This window comes from Panthera onca, chromosome F1, assembly GCF_046562875.1.
Source record: "Panthera onca isolate mPanOnc1 chromosome F1, mPanOnc1 haplotype 2, whole genome shotgun sequence".
Taxonomy (NCBI): Eukaryota; Metazoa; Chordata; class Mammalia; order Carnivora; family Felidae; genus Panthera; species Panthera onca.
The window spans coordinates 61,814,434-61,830,402 of NC_138355.1; the positions used below are offsets into that span (position 1 = coordinate 61,814,434).

Genomic DNA, 15,969 nt, shown 5'->3' on the forward strand with positions numbered 1-15,969 from the left:
CTGGGACTGACATAACATCGAAATTTGCATCCGACGCACACGTACTTTAACGAGCCCTTACAGAAGCAGCTCTCCCAATTTCTCCAAATTCTAAAAAAACTAAGTTGTTGCCATGCAGTTGCCACGGCACCCACAGCTTCTCCACCCCTTTCGCCTTGTGCTCAGAAATAAAGGTTTCAGAACATCAGGAGAAAGTAGCAGCAGAACATGGGTTAGTCCTAGCACAGCCCTTCAGGTTCTACTTTGAATGCTTGCCATGATTGATGGACAAAAGAGGCGCCACTTACCCGCCTTGAAGCCGACTCTTCCCCGCAGCACTAAACGCAGCCTGGCAGCTACTCGTGAACTGCAGGAGCGAACCCCCACCGGAAGCGGAGCTAGAGCCTGCTTCGTGTGAGCATGCGCAAACTCCGCCGCGCTCTCAGATGGCACGCGGACGTGGCTCCGCCCCTAACTCCTCCTTCTGTGGCGAAGGCGTCGCCCTTCGCCGCTCAACCCCGGAAGTGTCCGCGCGCAGCTGTCCTCCCACCGCGTTGGCTTTTCGTTTGTGTCTTACTCTGTTCCAGTTGGAAAATGGGAGACTTTAAGTGCAACTGGAGAGTGGGACGAGGGGATGGTGGCTGGTTGAGGTGAGCAATCGAAAAAGCAGAATGCAACATTACCAGAGTACTATACCACCATTACCAGAGTACTATTACCACTGTACTATAATCTTTAAATTAATTAAATTTTTTTTCTTGGCCCAGGGGCGCACTGCGCAAACCTCAGAGGCGTGGTTAGTGGTCCTGGCCAAGATAAATGTGCATAACCTCTTAATTGCTCCCTTGACATCTTTTTTTCTCTTCTTTTAAAGTTTTATCTTTGAATTTAAGTCATTTGGCACCCTCCCCCAAATTTGAGCAAGAATATCTTTTTCCCTCTCGGCTGAGAGGACTCCGGGGACCCATCTGGGGGCCACTTTTCATGAGGAGCATTGACAAACTTACATGAAAGAGGGACAAAAAGTAAGATGATTAAATGTAAAATGAGGGAAAGTTGAGGAGTTCTGGGTAAGATGACCCTAGAGAGGCAGAGACCCATGGGAACACAGTATGTTATCTCCACAACTGGGAAGGTTGGTCTGTGAAAGAAGGTCAGACCATTTTTTCAAAGCTTCAGAGAACAGAACTAGGACTAAGGAGGAAAAGTTACAAGGAGTTAGCTTTAAAGTCATTACATCAATTTTGTTCATACTTAAGACTGCACAAATAATGGCATAGGAATCGGAGTTTTCTGTACCCTGAAAGCAAACCATCTGAGCAGAATCAATGTTGTAGAATTGATGAAAGGGTGTAGTAAGGGTTTCTATAGGAATTCCTTAAAATGGCAGAAATACTTGATTCTGAATTTTCCTCATAAGCACCGTGCAGTAGCTATGATTTTGCAAGAAAAGTTCCAGGGGCGCCTGTCTGCCTCAGCTGGTAGAGCATGCAACTCTTGATCTCGGGGTGGTGAGCTTAAGCCCCACATTGGGCATACAGATTACTTAAAAAGAAAGAAAAATTCCTACTGCTGCTTCTTGTGCTGTAACTCTTTGCAATGCTCTGCCTCTGCAGCAAGGCTGACCTAAGTGATGATGTGGTCCAGCAACGCACACAAACAAAATAACACAGCCATAATCTTCTAGTCTCAAGGCTTGGTCCGGCTACAGTTCTTCCTTTGCCATGAAGTTGTTGACCTGAAAAGTAAAACGGCTTATTATTTTACCAGCAAAATGTGTTTATTCAGGACTAGCAGAGGAATTGGAATTTGGGACAAGGAAGCTATAGCAAAAGCCTTAGGCAAGTCCAAAGAACATAGGAAAGGACCACTCTTCTATAGAGGATAGGGGGGAGTTGGGGGGAGCTGTTATAAACAAGTCCATTGCAGTAAACTGGGACTTTGAAGTATAGTGGCTTCTCATTGGCTGAGTTGTGACAGTTTGTCACTGGCTGGGCTGTTGCTGGGCAAAGGGAAAATCCTCCTTTCTCCTACTGGGATAGTGAAGTAGGTTTCTTCCTATTGGGAATGCAAAGTAGTCTGGTCCTATTGGATCTGCAAAGGGTTGCAATGAGTGGTGGGGCCTGAGAGCTACCCTTTCTGGCCTCCTGGCTCCATCTTAAAAGAAATTTCCTTTATTGAGTTCTGCAAGGTGTAATTTCACCCAAATTCATGCTCTCACAAAGACGGAGAAGAAATTTCTTGTTTACCTTTATATTCTCATACAGTTTTAGGTAACTATAGATAAAAGGAAGTTAAGAATGAATGTTTATATACTCTACCTAACCCTTCCCTTTCCCATAGTACAGTTCTGGTATAAAATGTGTTGGTGAAGGACGTAAAATAAAGTGACTGTACTATATCTCATCCAATAACATAAACAAGATTAAAAAAAAGAAATAACATGGTAAAAATGCAAACATAAAATAAAACAAAGCACACAGAAGGTTTCCTAAACTCAATCTAGAAAGAAACATATTCTAAGGAACAGAAAGATGTCCTTACAGTTGCCTTACAGGGCTAAAGAGAATTTAATTTGATAATAACATTTTATTGTTTTATTTTTTTTATTTATTCATTGTCAAGTTGGCTAACATACAGTGTAGTCTTGGCTTCAAGAGTAGATTCCCGTCATTCATCACTTACATACAACACCCAGTGCTCATCCCAACAGGTGCCCTCCTCATTGCCCATCACCCATTTTTTTGTTTATTTATTTATTTTGAGAGAGAGAGAGAGAAAGAATGTGAGTGGGGGAGGGGCAGTGAGAGAAAGGGAGAGAGAGAATCCCAAGCAGACTCCACACTGTCAGTACACAGTCTGATGTGGGGCTCAAACTCATGAATTGTGAGATCGTGACCTGAGCTGAAATCAAGAGTCAGGTGACTGACTGAGCCACCCAGGCACTGCTGATAATTAATAACATTTTTTTAAATTATATTTTAATTTACATCCAAGTTTTTCAGCATATAGTACAACAATGATTTCAGGAGTAGATTCCTTAATGCCCCTTACCCATTTAGCCCATCCCCCTCCCACAACCCCTCCAGCAACCCTGTTTTTTCTCCATATTTAAGAGTCTCTTATGTTTTGTCCCCCTCCCTGTTTTTATATTATTTTTGCTTCCCTTCCCTAATGTTCATCTGTTTTGTATCTTGAAGTCCTCATATGAGTGAAGTCATATGATTTTTGTCTTTCTCTGACTAATTTCACTTAGCATAATACCCTCTAGTTCCATCTACGTAGTTGCAAATGGCAAGATTTCATTCTTTTTGATTGCTGAGTAATATTCCATTGTGTGTGTGTGTGTGTGTGTGTGTGTGTGTGTGTGTGTGTGTGTATACCACATCTTCTTTATCCATTCATCCATCAATGGACATTTGGGCTCTTTCCATACTTTGGCTATTGTTAATAGTGCTGCTATAAACATTGGGGTGCATGTGCCCCTTCGAAACAGCATACCTATATCCCTTGGATAAATACCTACTAGTGCAGTTGCTGGGTCATAGGGTAGTTCTATTTTTAATTTTTTGAGGAGCCTCCGTACTGTTTTCCAGAGTGGTTGCACCAGTTTGCATTCCCAGTGAATAACATTTTTAAATGTTTACTTATTTTGAGAGATAGCATGCATGCACACATGAGCCAGGGGAGGGGCAGAGAGAGAGGTAGAGAAAGGATCCCAAACAGGGTCTGCATTGCCATCGCAGAGCCCGACTTGCAGCTCAAATCTACAAACCTTGAGACCATGACCCAAGCCAACATCAAGAGTCAGACGCCCAACCAAGTGAGTCACCCAGGCACCCCAAAGTCAGGCTTTAGATAACCAAACAGTTGAAGAGACATCATCATAGTCTATACGGTATCATAGCTGGTAATATGAACAAGATAAAAAAGGAATGTGGCAAAAATGAAAGTAAAAAACAAAGATAGCTTACATAACAATATAGAGAAAAATATTCTCTAACTACAAACTCCTCAAAATACATGGACTAGGATCCCACCCCAGGCTCAGAATTGAGAAAAAAAAATTATATCCTCAAAGGCACAGCTTCATTTTTTGCCCATTTGATGCCCTGAGCCACTCATTAAGAAGTTCAGGCAATCTTGGGGCACGTTGATGGCTCAGTCAGTTGAGCATCCACCTGTGGCTCAGGTCATGATCTTACAGTTCATGAGTTCAAGCCCTACCTTGGGCTTTGTACTGATAGCACGGAATCTGCTTCAGATTCTCTGTCACCCTTTCTGCCCCTCCCCCACTCACGCTCTCTCTCAAAAATAAATAAACATTAAAAAAAATTTAAAAACAAAAATGTTCAGGCAATCTTACTGGAAAGAAAGACCACAGGAAGAAAAAGTTTCTGAAAGATGAAACACCACATGGAGAGAGGCCACATGAAGCCACCAGTCTGCATCTTATCCAAACATATGAGGAAGGCCTTCCCAGACCTTGTGACCCAGATCCGCCAACAGCTGAGTTCAACTGCACAAGTGAGTCTAGTTAACAACACATGAAAGAGGTGAGTTGTTCTCACTGAACTCTGTGCAAATTCCTGACTCACAAAAGGTAAGCAATAAAATGGTTCTTGTTTTAAGCCACTACATTCTGGAGTACTTTGTTACACAGCAATAGATACCTAAAACACTGGTATTGATCATTTGCATCTTCCATCTCTTTTTCTTCATCTGTCTAGAGATTACCAAATTATTTATGCTGTGATCAGAAAACAAACTTTGTCAGATATCAATATTATAAAAATTGTTGAGACTTATTTTGTCCCCCCAAATGTGGTCTATCTTGGTAAATGTTCCATGGGCAGTGAAAAAAAATGTGTTCTACAGTTGTGGAGCATTGAATTCTATCAATGTCAATGGGGTTAAGGTAGTTGATAGTTTTGTTCAGATCTTCTATATCATTACTGACTTTTTTTATAGTTTCACTATTTAATTACCAAAATAGAGGAGTTAAAATTTCTTACAATGGATTTGTGTATTTCTTTTGTCCTTTAGTATGGTCAGTTTTTCCTTTACATATTTTTATTTTTATTTTTTTATGTGAAATTTATTTTCAAATTGGTTTCCATACAACACCCAGTGCTCATCCCAAAGGTGATGCCCATCACCCACCCTCTCCTCCCTCCCACCCCCCCATCAACCCTCAGTTTATTCTCAGTTTTTAAGAGTCTCTTATGGTTTGGCTCCCTCCCTCTCTAACTTTTTTTTTTTCCTTCTCCTCCCCCATGGTCTTCTATTAAGCTTCTCAGGATCTACATGAGAGTGAAAACATGGTATCTGTCTTTCTCTGTACGACTTATTTCACTTAGCATAACACTGTCCAGTTCCATCCACGTTGCAACAAAAGGCTATATTTCATCCTTTCTCATTGCCAACTAGTATTCCATTGTCCTTTACATATTTTTAAAGTTTTGTTATTTTGAGTACATTAACTGTTGTCTCTTGTGTCTTCCTGATGAAACAAGCATTTTATCATTGTGAAAAATCTTTGTGTCTGATAACACCTCTTAAAGTGAAATTTCTCTTATATTAATATAGTCACTGACACTTTCTCAGCTTACTGTCAGTGTGTTCTATATCCTTCTATCTTTCTACTTTCAACCATGGTTTTTTAAATGTGCTTCCCTTGTAGACAATAATTAGTTGGATCTTCCTATTTTTAATTCAATCTGACAACCTCTACCTATTAATTGGTGCGTTTATCCATTTATATTAATTATAATAATTTATATTATTGAAATTAAGTCTGTCATTTTGATATTTGTTTCTCATTTGTTCCATTAGTTTTGTGTTCCTCTGTTCTTCACTTATTGCCAGTTTTTGGATTAATCAAATGTTTTAGTATTCCACTTGAATTCCTCTGTTGGCTTTCAACTGTATGTTTTTAGGAATTACAGTATGCATTCTTAAGTTATCAATATTCCTAGAGCTAAAATTGTGATACTTCACATAAAATAAAAGAGCCTTACCTTGTATAGTTTTACACCACCACCTGCAAATCCTTTATGCTTTGTTGTCTTGTATGTTACATCTACATTCATTATAATTTTTGCTTTAAATGGTCATATGTCCTTTAAAAAATTGAGAAATGTGTATGTTGTCTTTTATATTTATCCATGTTTACTATTTTCAGTGCTTTCATTCCTTCTAATAATCTTCAAATAGCTGTCATAAATTCTTTCCATTACCACCCACACATTCATGTTGCTTCTCCCATTTAAACATAGAGTCTAGAGGCGCCTGGGTGGCTCAGTTGGTTAAGCGTCTGACTTCAGCTCAGGTCATGATCTCATGGTTCATGAGTTCGAGCCTTGCATCAGGTTCTGTGCTGACATCTCGGAGCCCGGAGCCCGCTTCAGATTCTGTGTCTTCCTCTCTCTCTGCCCTTGCCCTGTTCATGCTCTCTCTCAAAAATAAATAAACATTAAAAAAAAAAAAAAAGATGTGGAGTCTATTTCTTCTTCCCTTGAATCTGGGTGTGTCTTTTGACTTGCTTTGATGAACAAAATATGCCGAAGACTGATGCCATGCCAGTTCTAGATATAAACCTTAAGAAGGTTTACATCTTCTACTTCTGTCTTCTAGAAATCCAGCCAGCATGTAAATAGGTTTGGGTTAGATTATTGAATAATAATAAAACATTTGGAAAGAGAGAGGCCTATCCCAGCCATTTCAGCTACCACATCTGAGTCACCAAACATGTGAATGAAGCTATTTTGGAAGTTTTAACCCTGGCCAACTTCCCAGCTGAATGCAGCCACATCGGTGAAGTAGGCCAATAACACCCAAATCTGAAGAACCACCCAGTTAAATCTAGCTAAGGCACAGAATAGGAAGAAATAATAAATGATAATCATTTTAAACCACTAAATTCATTACACAGTAAAGGAAATTAAAACATTATAGATCTCAATTTTCATCAGATGAGTCATTGTCTTTAATACTGAAGAAATTTTTAACATTGTTTATGGTATAGGTCTATTGGTGTTGAATTTTCTGTTTTCATTTACCTGAAAATGTCTATTGTGTCTTCTGTTTTAAAGGATACTTTTTCTGGATGTAGAATTCTGAATTGGCGATTTTTGTCTTCCCGTTATTTAAGCCCTTCCATTGTCTTTTTTTAAGTTTATTTATTTAGAGAGCAAGTGAGCAATAGTGGGGGAGGGGCAGAGAGAAAGAAAATCCCAAGCAAGCTCCATGATCAGCTCAGCACCTAATGTGGGGCTCGATCTCACAACTGAGAGATCATGACCTGAACCGATATCAAGAATTGGATGCTTAATCAGCTGAGTCACCCAGGTGCCCCTCTCTTTATTTTTTTTTAAAGTAAACTCTACCCTCAATATGGGGTTCGAACTTACAACCCCAAGATCAAGAGTTGCATGCTTTACCAACTGAGCAGCCAAGTGCCCTGTCTTTTGATCTCTTGTTTCTGATGAGAAGTCAGCTATCATTTTTATCATTTTCACTCATGTGTAATGTATCACTTTTCTCTGGCTGCCTTCAAGACTTTTTCTTCCCCATTTGGTTTAATGTCAGTTTGACTATAATGTGTCTAAGTATGGGTTTTGTTTTGTTTTGTAAATATTCTACTTGTTATTCACTGAATTTCCTATATGTGTAAGGTTTTTTCCCCACTAAATTTGGGTTATTTTCAGCCATTAATGCCTCAAATATTTTTTTTTCATGCAATTTTCTCTCTGCTCTCTTTCTGGGATTTCTTTTTTTTTTTTTTTTTTTCACGTTTTATTTATTTTTGAGACAGGGAGAGACAGAGCATGAACAGGGGAGGGTCAGAGAGAGGGAGACACAGAATCTGAAACAGGCTCCAGGCTCTGAGCTGTCAGCACAGAGCCCGACGCGGGGCTCGAACTCACTGACCATGAGATCATGACCTGAGCCGAAGTCGGCCGCTTAACCGACTGAGCCATCCAGGCGCCCCTCTTTCTGGGATTTCAGTTGTATGCATGTAAATTCTTTTGATGTTGACAAGTTACTGAATCTTTGTTCATTTTTTTCTTTCTGATTTTTAAAGCAGATATTTCTACTGATCTATTTTCAAATTAACTTTTTGTTGTTTTTTCAGTGTTCAATCTGCTGATAAGCCCATTTAGTAAATTTTTCTATTTTAATTACTGTACTTCTTAGTTCTTGGAGTTTTTCTTAAAAAAAAAAAGTTTCACTTATATGCTGACATCCCTTATCTCTTCATTCATTACAATGATGTCTTCATTTAAGTCCTTGAAAATATTTATGAATGTTACTTAATTTTTTTTTCCTAACCCCAAATCCAGGTCATCTCACAGAAATTTTTTATAAACTACTTTTCTCATATGGTTCACATTTTCCTAAATCTTTGTATGTTTGATAATAATTGTATGTTAGATAATTGTAGATAATACATTATAGGGAGTCTGGCTAATCCTGTCTTCCTTTAAAGAATATTACATCTGTGTGTCATGCAAATTAATCACTGATTGGTCCTTTTGGTTATGTTAGCTTTGGTCTTATTATTTTCATCACATGTTCATTTTGGTTTTATACTTGGCCCTGGCATGTGCTTCTTATTTATTTATTTATTTATTTATTTTATTTTATTATTATTATTTTTTGCATGGTTCTTTCTCTTAAGGCTTGATTCTGGATTCTCAATTATGTGCCTAAAGTATTAGAGAAGTTGCTGCTCTTGGGCTGGGCTGAAAATCCAATGTCTCAGCACTACATGACTTTTAGGATCGCTCTTCAGCCTTCCTCTTGCAACAGGCAAACTTGCCTGGCACATTTGTGTCCCTCCACCCCACATATGTGCACACATGCACACACACATACACACCGACACTACGGCAGCTCAGGTATTCTAACCCACAAAATTTCAGCCACTTCAATATCTTTGACCCCTGATAATTTTCTCCTCATCTCAGGAAGGCCACTACTTTACTTGAACTTCACCTCCCTAATTATGGAGCTTACCTTGTGTGCTTTGTTCTCAAGTATGACAGTCACATGCTGCTTGTTTATCAGTGCATGAAGATTGTTCTAAGATTGTTAGAATAAGATGAAGATTGTTCTAAGTAGTTTGTCTAGTTTTATGCTTTTTTGTGGCAGAAAGACAAGTGCAGTACCTGTTACTCTATTACGGTTCAAAGTAGAAGTACTATATTCCTTTTATCCTTGTCCGTCATGGTGATAGAGACATTCACTTAGGTCAAACTGCTTAGAAACTTTCTAATATCTCACAGATTCAACAAATATTTCATTGTCCATGGAGTCCAAAATCAACTTAAAAAGTACATTTAAAAATAGGTCTCTGAAGGGGCGCCTGGGTGGCTCAGTCAGTTGAGTGTCCGACTTCAGCTCAGGTCATGATCTCATGGTTTGTGAGTTCGAGCCCCACATCGGGCTCTGTGCTGACAGCTCAGAGCCTGGAGCCTGTTTCAGATTCTGTGTCTCCCTCTCTCTCTGCCCTTCCCTCACTCATTCTCTCTCTCTCTCTCTCTCTCTCTCTCTCTCAAAAATAATAAACACTAAAAAATTTAAAACAAAATAGGTCTCTGAAAAATGAACTGCCCAAAATTTGCAAGGTAACCATACTGAACTAATCATATATTTTTACTCATGGCTTTATGAGTATAACATCTATAATCAGCAAAAAGAATAAAACTTAATGGATAGACTTATAAAACGTTCTACTATAATCCAATAGACAGCCTTTTATGATACTTTCATATGTTAGATGATAGCTGTGAAATTATTACACACTATTAATGAGCAACTCAACTCATGGACTCACAGTTTTCAACAATGTTGAAAAACTGTATCAATACCTGTAGCCCCAAAATTAGATCCACCTCAAAATTCTCTAGAAAAGACATTTCTTAAATCTCGGCACAATGAACTTCACCAGGATTCTCCACCTCTGACATGACACATGAAGCTTTCTAGTCCTAAATGCACACTTTTGCAAGGAGGAGACATTGGTCCCAGAAACTAACAGTTCCTTGATCTTATTTCGTAAACCCATTCCAGCCATAAGAAAGAAAAATTATTTGTGGATATTTTCTCTTGACTTTTAACTTATAATCTACAGCAGTGGTCAGCAACTTTTTCTGTAAAAAGATAATGAATATTTTAGACTTTTCAGTTGATACGGTTTCTGTCACCACTATTCCACTCTCCTGTTGCAGCACAAAAGCAGCCACAGATAAATGTAAATGAATGAGAATGTCTGTGTTCTGAATAAAACCTTATTCACAAAAGCAGGTGGCAGACTGGATTTGGCCTGTGGGCCACAGTTTGCCAACAGTTGTACCAGAGTACTAATTCATGTTTAGTCTCACAAAAGAGGTTTGGTTGGAATATATACATATATACTCACGTAGAATTTTAATTTTTTAAGTTTATTATTTATTTTGAGAGTAAGAGACAGAGTGTGAGAAGGGAAGGGGCAGAGAGAGAAAATCCCAAGCAGGCTCCACACTGTCAGCACAGAGCCCAACATGGGGCTCAATTCCACCAAGCGTGAGATCATGACCTGAGCTGAAATCAAGAGTTAGGCGTGTAACCAACTGAGCCACCCAGGTGCCCCACACATATAATTTTAAAAATACATATCCACCCTGGTGATGATTGTTGCATCCAAACAGAGATCTACTAAAACATAATTACTGATATCATCATACGTCTCAGTCCTTATGATAGTCACTGACTGTATATTGCTTCACTTGAATCCTCTAACATACAGTTAGTAGATGTTAACGCTAAGAAGTAATTTTATGTTCCGTTGTGGAGAAACCTGATATATTAGGGTAAATGAGATCAGCCATCATGAAAATGATACATATTTATCATAATTATTATCCTAATAATTCCACATACTGCATCTCTACCTATATTCCCCTACATTTTAATTAAGAAACGTGTTCTTTCATTAAGAAAAAAACCCTCTACATTCATTCCAAATAATTCAAAATGTGACTATTAACAATACAATTTATTCAGATCTAAATTTAAGAGGAGACAGTGTGGAAGAGGGAACAAATGTGAGAAAGTGGAAGTAGAACAATATATGACCATTCTTGGAGGAAGAAAAATACAAATTCAGAAGTGTGAGATGTCTAGTAAGGTGGTTTTAACTTTAATGACAAAAACAAACCAAAAAACCAAAAACTGTAAAGCAAAATCATTGGAATGTATAGGGACTCTTTTTTTTTTTTTAGGTTGATATTATAATCTTTTTCTTTTAGCTGATAAGAGAAACCACAAAACACGGGATATAGAATATTTACAAATATGGGCGTATTTTTTAAATATTTTATTTTTAAGTAATTTCTATACCCAACATGGGGCTCAAACTCACAACCTCAAGGTCAAGAGTTGTATGTTTCACCTACCGAGCCAGCTAGGTGCTCCAAATATGGGTGCTTTTTACCCATCAGATTTTAACAAAAGTCTCAAGCAGTGTATCCCAAGTAGGAGGGTGGTACCATTCTGACAAAGGGGAATTTGGGAATGCATGGGGGCAATTTTATTCCGTTGCCATGATGAAGATGATACTAACATTTCATGGCCAGGGCCAGAGTTGTTGTATACCCTGCAACTGGTTGGACTGTCCCACCCAAAATGCCAATACACCTCTAGACAAGAAACATTTGCCTAGACAAGTATCATGCTGTGGTCCCTTACCTGCAATTGTGTTTTTCCAGAATTTAGCCTAAAGTGATAAGGGCTCTTGTGCAGTATCATTGTGTTATTACCCCTAAAAATGCCATTCTTGGTTTCTTTATGCTTGTCAACAATGATTAACTTGTTTTAAATAATTATAAGAAATAAATAATAAAAGCATGACTCGTGTAGGAACTTAATGATGGCCATAGCTCATGCTTTTTACTAAAGATTTCAGATTCCTCTGAAGAGGCAACGAAATTTATAGATATTCCAACAAAAATCTCAACCTCTAATTGCAAACAAACAAAATTATTGGGGGGTTTGAAATAACTACCACTGTTCTTTCTCTTTCTGCAGAAATTCCAAAAGAGCTTAGCCAAAAATATTTTGTATCCTGTAACAGAATTTTAAGGTTTGCTTTTCTTTAAGTGTGTGCAAATAATGTATAAATATATGGTATGGATCTGGTGTTAATTTTTAATCCCTGCTTTCTAGAGCTGTGCTCTTTTTAAATGTACCTACTCTGAATTGAGATGTGCCATAAGTATAAAATATACACTAGACTTCAAAGATTTCATATGAAGTGAAAAATGTAAAATGTCTGGGGCATCTGGGTGGCTCAGTTGGTTAAACTTCCAACTCTTGATTTCTACCCAGGTCATGATCTCACCATCATGAGATCAAGCCCCATGTCAGGCTCCACGCTTAGCATGTGGAGCCTGCTTAAGATTCTCTCTCTCCCTCTCCCTTTGCCCCTCTGCTCCTTGCACACACATATACACACTCTCTCTCAAAATTAACAAATAGATAAATGTAAAATATCTCATTAATAATTTTTATATTGATTACTCATTAAAACGATAATATTTTGGATATACTGGTTTAAATAAAATGTATTATTAAAGCATATTTCATCTGTTTTGCTTTGCCTTTCTAATGTGACTTGTACAAATTTTAAATTATATTTGTAGCTGGCATCATACTGCTATTAGACAACATATTCTAGAGAATTCACAAGAAATAAGGGAACTATCAGATTATGTTTAGATTTTCTATTTAATCATTCTGGTTTAATATCATCCTTTCATCCTCTAATATATTCCATTCCATTTCATATTCCATGTAGATTTAAATGGAATGAGCTCTCATACCTGCAGGGAACTCCTACACTTTCTGTATGCAATTGTTCAGTGTTCATACTTGAATAGTCTTCATAATGGTATTCGTGTTCCTGTTCCTAACTTTGTACCGCATGTATTCATTAAAATGCTGAAGATTCAGGAGATTTGCTTTGTCCTGATGTGTTATCTGTAACCGGTCTGCTGTGACTGCATGTTACCCAGAAGAATAGATTTTCTCCCTCTCAGTTTTTGAAGTCTCCTCCAGGAGGCGCTTTTGAACTGTCAAGCACACCTTGTGGGGGATGTTACCTGCCCTCCTGATTTTTAATAAGGGAAGTTTCTAGGGAAGGTAGTATCAAAAAAGGTCTCCTTTGTGACAGTCACTGATTTACTGAGAATCTTAACCATCCCTGATTAACCATCCCTGTTGGCTAAGAGCCAGATGTATTGCTGTTTAATTACTTAAACAACATAATCAGCCTGTTAATATATTATCTCATTTGCTTCTTAAAGAAACACTTGGTTTTAACAGTTGCCCCAATTTTATTGATGAAGAATCTAAGACTCAGAAAAATTGATGGCTTGCCTAGAGTCGTGCGACTGGACTTCTCATACCTAGTTTAGTACTTCTGGTTACATTATTCGCCTCTGCTGTTGTCTTCAGTAAGGAAGTAATTCATATCTGAAAACTGTAAATGGAGGAAGCCAAACAGTCTACACTGTGGATATTGGGTTTTATAGGCCCCACCCTGGAATCTGTTCTGCATTTGTTTCAAAGCATCAAATATTTGACTTCTGTGAAAATAGTGCCAAGGTAAATTAGGTGGAACCGGACACAGGAACTTATATGTCTGTATATTAGTGGCAATTTCAGATGTTTGAGTTTCTCTCTTTGTGCAATAGAAATTGGGATAATATTTGTCAGGACTAGACAAATAGCACATGCTGATAGGTATTCTTGCCTTGTATATGACTCACTCTCAGTACAACATACCCTTTGACATGGCTTTGACATGGCTTTTGATTGTGGCGAAGAATTTAGCCCTATTGGCCATGCCCAACACAGAACTCCATTCTCCGTGGCTTTCAGAACAAGATATTTGCTTTAATTCCACTTCAGTCATATGATCACTTAAAGTCTGATAGCTTTCTGCTTTTTACTCTATTAAGTCTAAGTTTTGTGCTTGATTTTCAAGGACTTGTGTAATCTGACCTACTCTGGCCACCAAATTTATCTCCCACTACTCTTCACTAGGATCATTTCACTCTGGTAACGTTAGATCCCCTTACTGTCCTTTAAACATTCTGCTCTCTTTTCTCTTATGTTGCTTTCTTCACTTGCCTTTTCCTTTCTTTTTAAAATCTAAATCCCACCTATTCACCAAGACCTAAGTCAAATTCCACCACTATCATTTATTCTCCTCCTTCATTGAACTCTTTAGTGCTTAGAATTTGTACCTGTTTTGAATGTGAAACTGTGTTTTCATGTTAGCACTTACTGTGTGGCAGGGTTGTGTCGGCCTCCCATCCCCCCCCCCCAACTTGTTACAAAGAGAGATGATTATTATTAACAAGAAAGATTTGTTTATCTTTTAGGAGTTTCCACTCTGAAGAATATAATAGGATCCAGAGTCCTCCCCCACCCTTGAGAATTGGAGCCAAGGTTGGGCCTCCTTGGGCACAGCCGTAACAGGTGGACCCATCTCCTAGACACTGGCTACAAAGGATGACACTGGACACAAAAGAAGTCAGAACTCTGGGAAGAGAGAAGATCTCAGGATGCCTAGCAAGAAATGATACTGTGCAGGCTGATCTGACTGAGTAAAACAAAAATGTATTTGTTGCTTTTCTGACTCGCTGTTTTATAAATAATTGCAGGGTTTTCATGTTTAACTAAGACCTTTACTAGGATTTACCTGGTTTATAAATCTTCAGTTACCTTTAAGGATAACAGTATTTTATCTCTCTCGGTGAATTATTACAAATTATTTTTCTCGGTATAATTTTTTGACAACTCTGTTGAGATATAAACGTTTTTTTGTTTTTTTTTTTTTAATTTTAGAGAGAGAGAGCATGAGCAGAAGGAGAGAGAGAGACTCTTAAGCAGGCTCCACATTCAGCACAGAGCCCAACACAGGTCTCAGTCCCACGACCCTGGCATGGTGACCTGAACTGAAATCAAGAGTCAGACACTCAACTGACTAAGCCACCCAGGCTCTCTGAGCTATAAATGCTATTTAAAAATGAATGAATGAATGAATGAATGAATGAATGAATACTATTTAAGTATTTAAATTATACAGTTTTCTAAGATCTGACATAGGCGTACACACCTAAGACCATCACACACCCCCAGGTTTCTTTGTGTTCCTTGCCTCCCTGTCCTGTTACCAAGCAACAACTGTCATTATAGATTAGTTTGAATTTCCTAGAATTTTATATAAATAGAATTACAAGTATATATTTTTTGGTCTGGTTTATTTCACTCAGAATCTCCTTACTGTTGCTAGTATCAATAGCTCCTTATTACTGATAAGCAATATTCCAAAATTTAATATCTGTTTATCTGTTGAGGGACACCTGGGTTGTTGTTTGGCGCTTTGTTTTTGGGGTTTGTTTGTTTGTTTGTTTTTACTATTACAAATGAAGCTACTATGAACATTTGTGAACAACTCTTAGTGAGGTCATTCTTTTATTCTTCTTGAATAAATACCTAGGAGTGGAAAGACTGGGTTCATTATGGTAGATGTGGTTTAATTTTAAAAGAAACTGCCAAACTGCCAATTATAACCAGCAGTGTCATGAGAAATCCAATTGTCCTCATCCTTGTCAACACTTGTATAAGTAGACTTTTTAACTTTAATAATTTTAGAGGATATGCACTAATATTCATTGTGGCTTTGATTTGCATTTTCCTAATTACTAATGATGTTGAATATCTTTTCATATACCTGTTTTCCATGTGTGTATCTTCTAAGGTGAATTCTCTATTTAAATCTCTGGCCCACTTTTTTGAAATTGGATTGTCTTCTTATTTGTAAGTTGTGAGAGTTATTTATATATATTCTAGGTTTAATTCTTTCGGATATATGTTTTGCAAAATTTTCTCCTAGTCTGTGGCTTACTTTTCCATTTTAATAACAGTGAATATAGA

General features: G+C 37.9%; 1 protein-coding gene and 1 long non-coding RNA gene across 2 annotated transcripts in view; one reads left to right on the plus strand and one right to left on the minus strand.

Annotated features, from left to right (window-relative positions):
- TAF1A (TATA-box binding protein associated factor, RNA polymerase I subunit A) overlaps window positions 1-364 on the minus strand; it is a 35,033-nt gene extending 34,669 nt beyond the window's left edge. Inside the window, exon 1 of the mRNA XM_060644412.2 lies at window positions 288-364. The gene's annotated coding sequence lies outside the window, so the exon portion shown is untranslated. The remainder of the gene's footprint in view (window positions 1-287) is intronic.
- A 90-nt stretch (window positions 365-454) lies between these two features.
- LOC144614902 (uncharacterized) lies at window positions 455-14,652 on the plus strand. The gene is made up of 2 exons (XR_013553202.1): window positions 455-629; window positions 14,412-14,652. It is a non-coding gene; the product is annotated as an uncharacterized LOC144614902 (long non-coding RNA).
- Window positions 14,653-15,969: the final 1,317 nt, after the last annotated feature.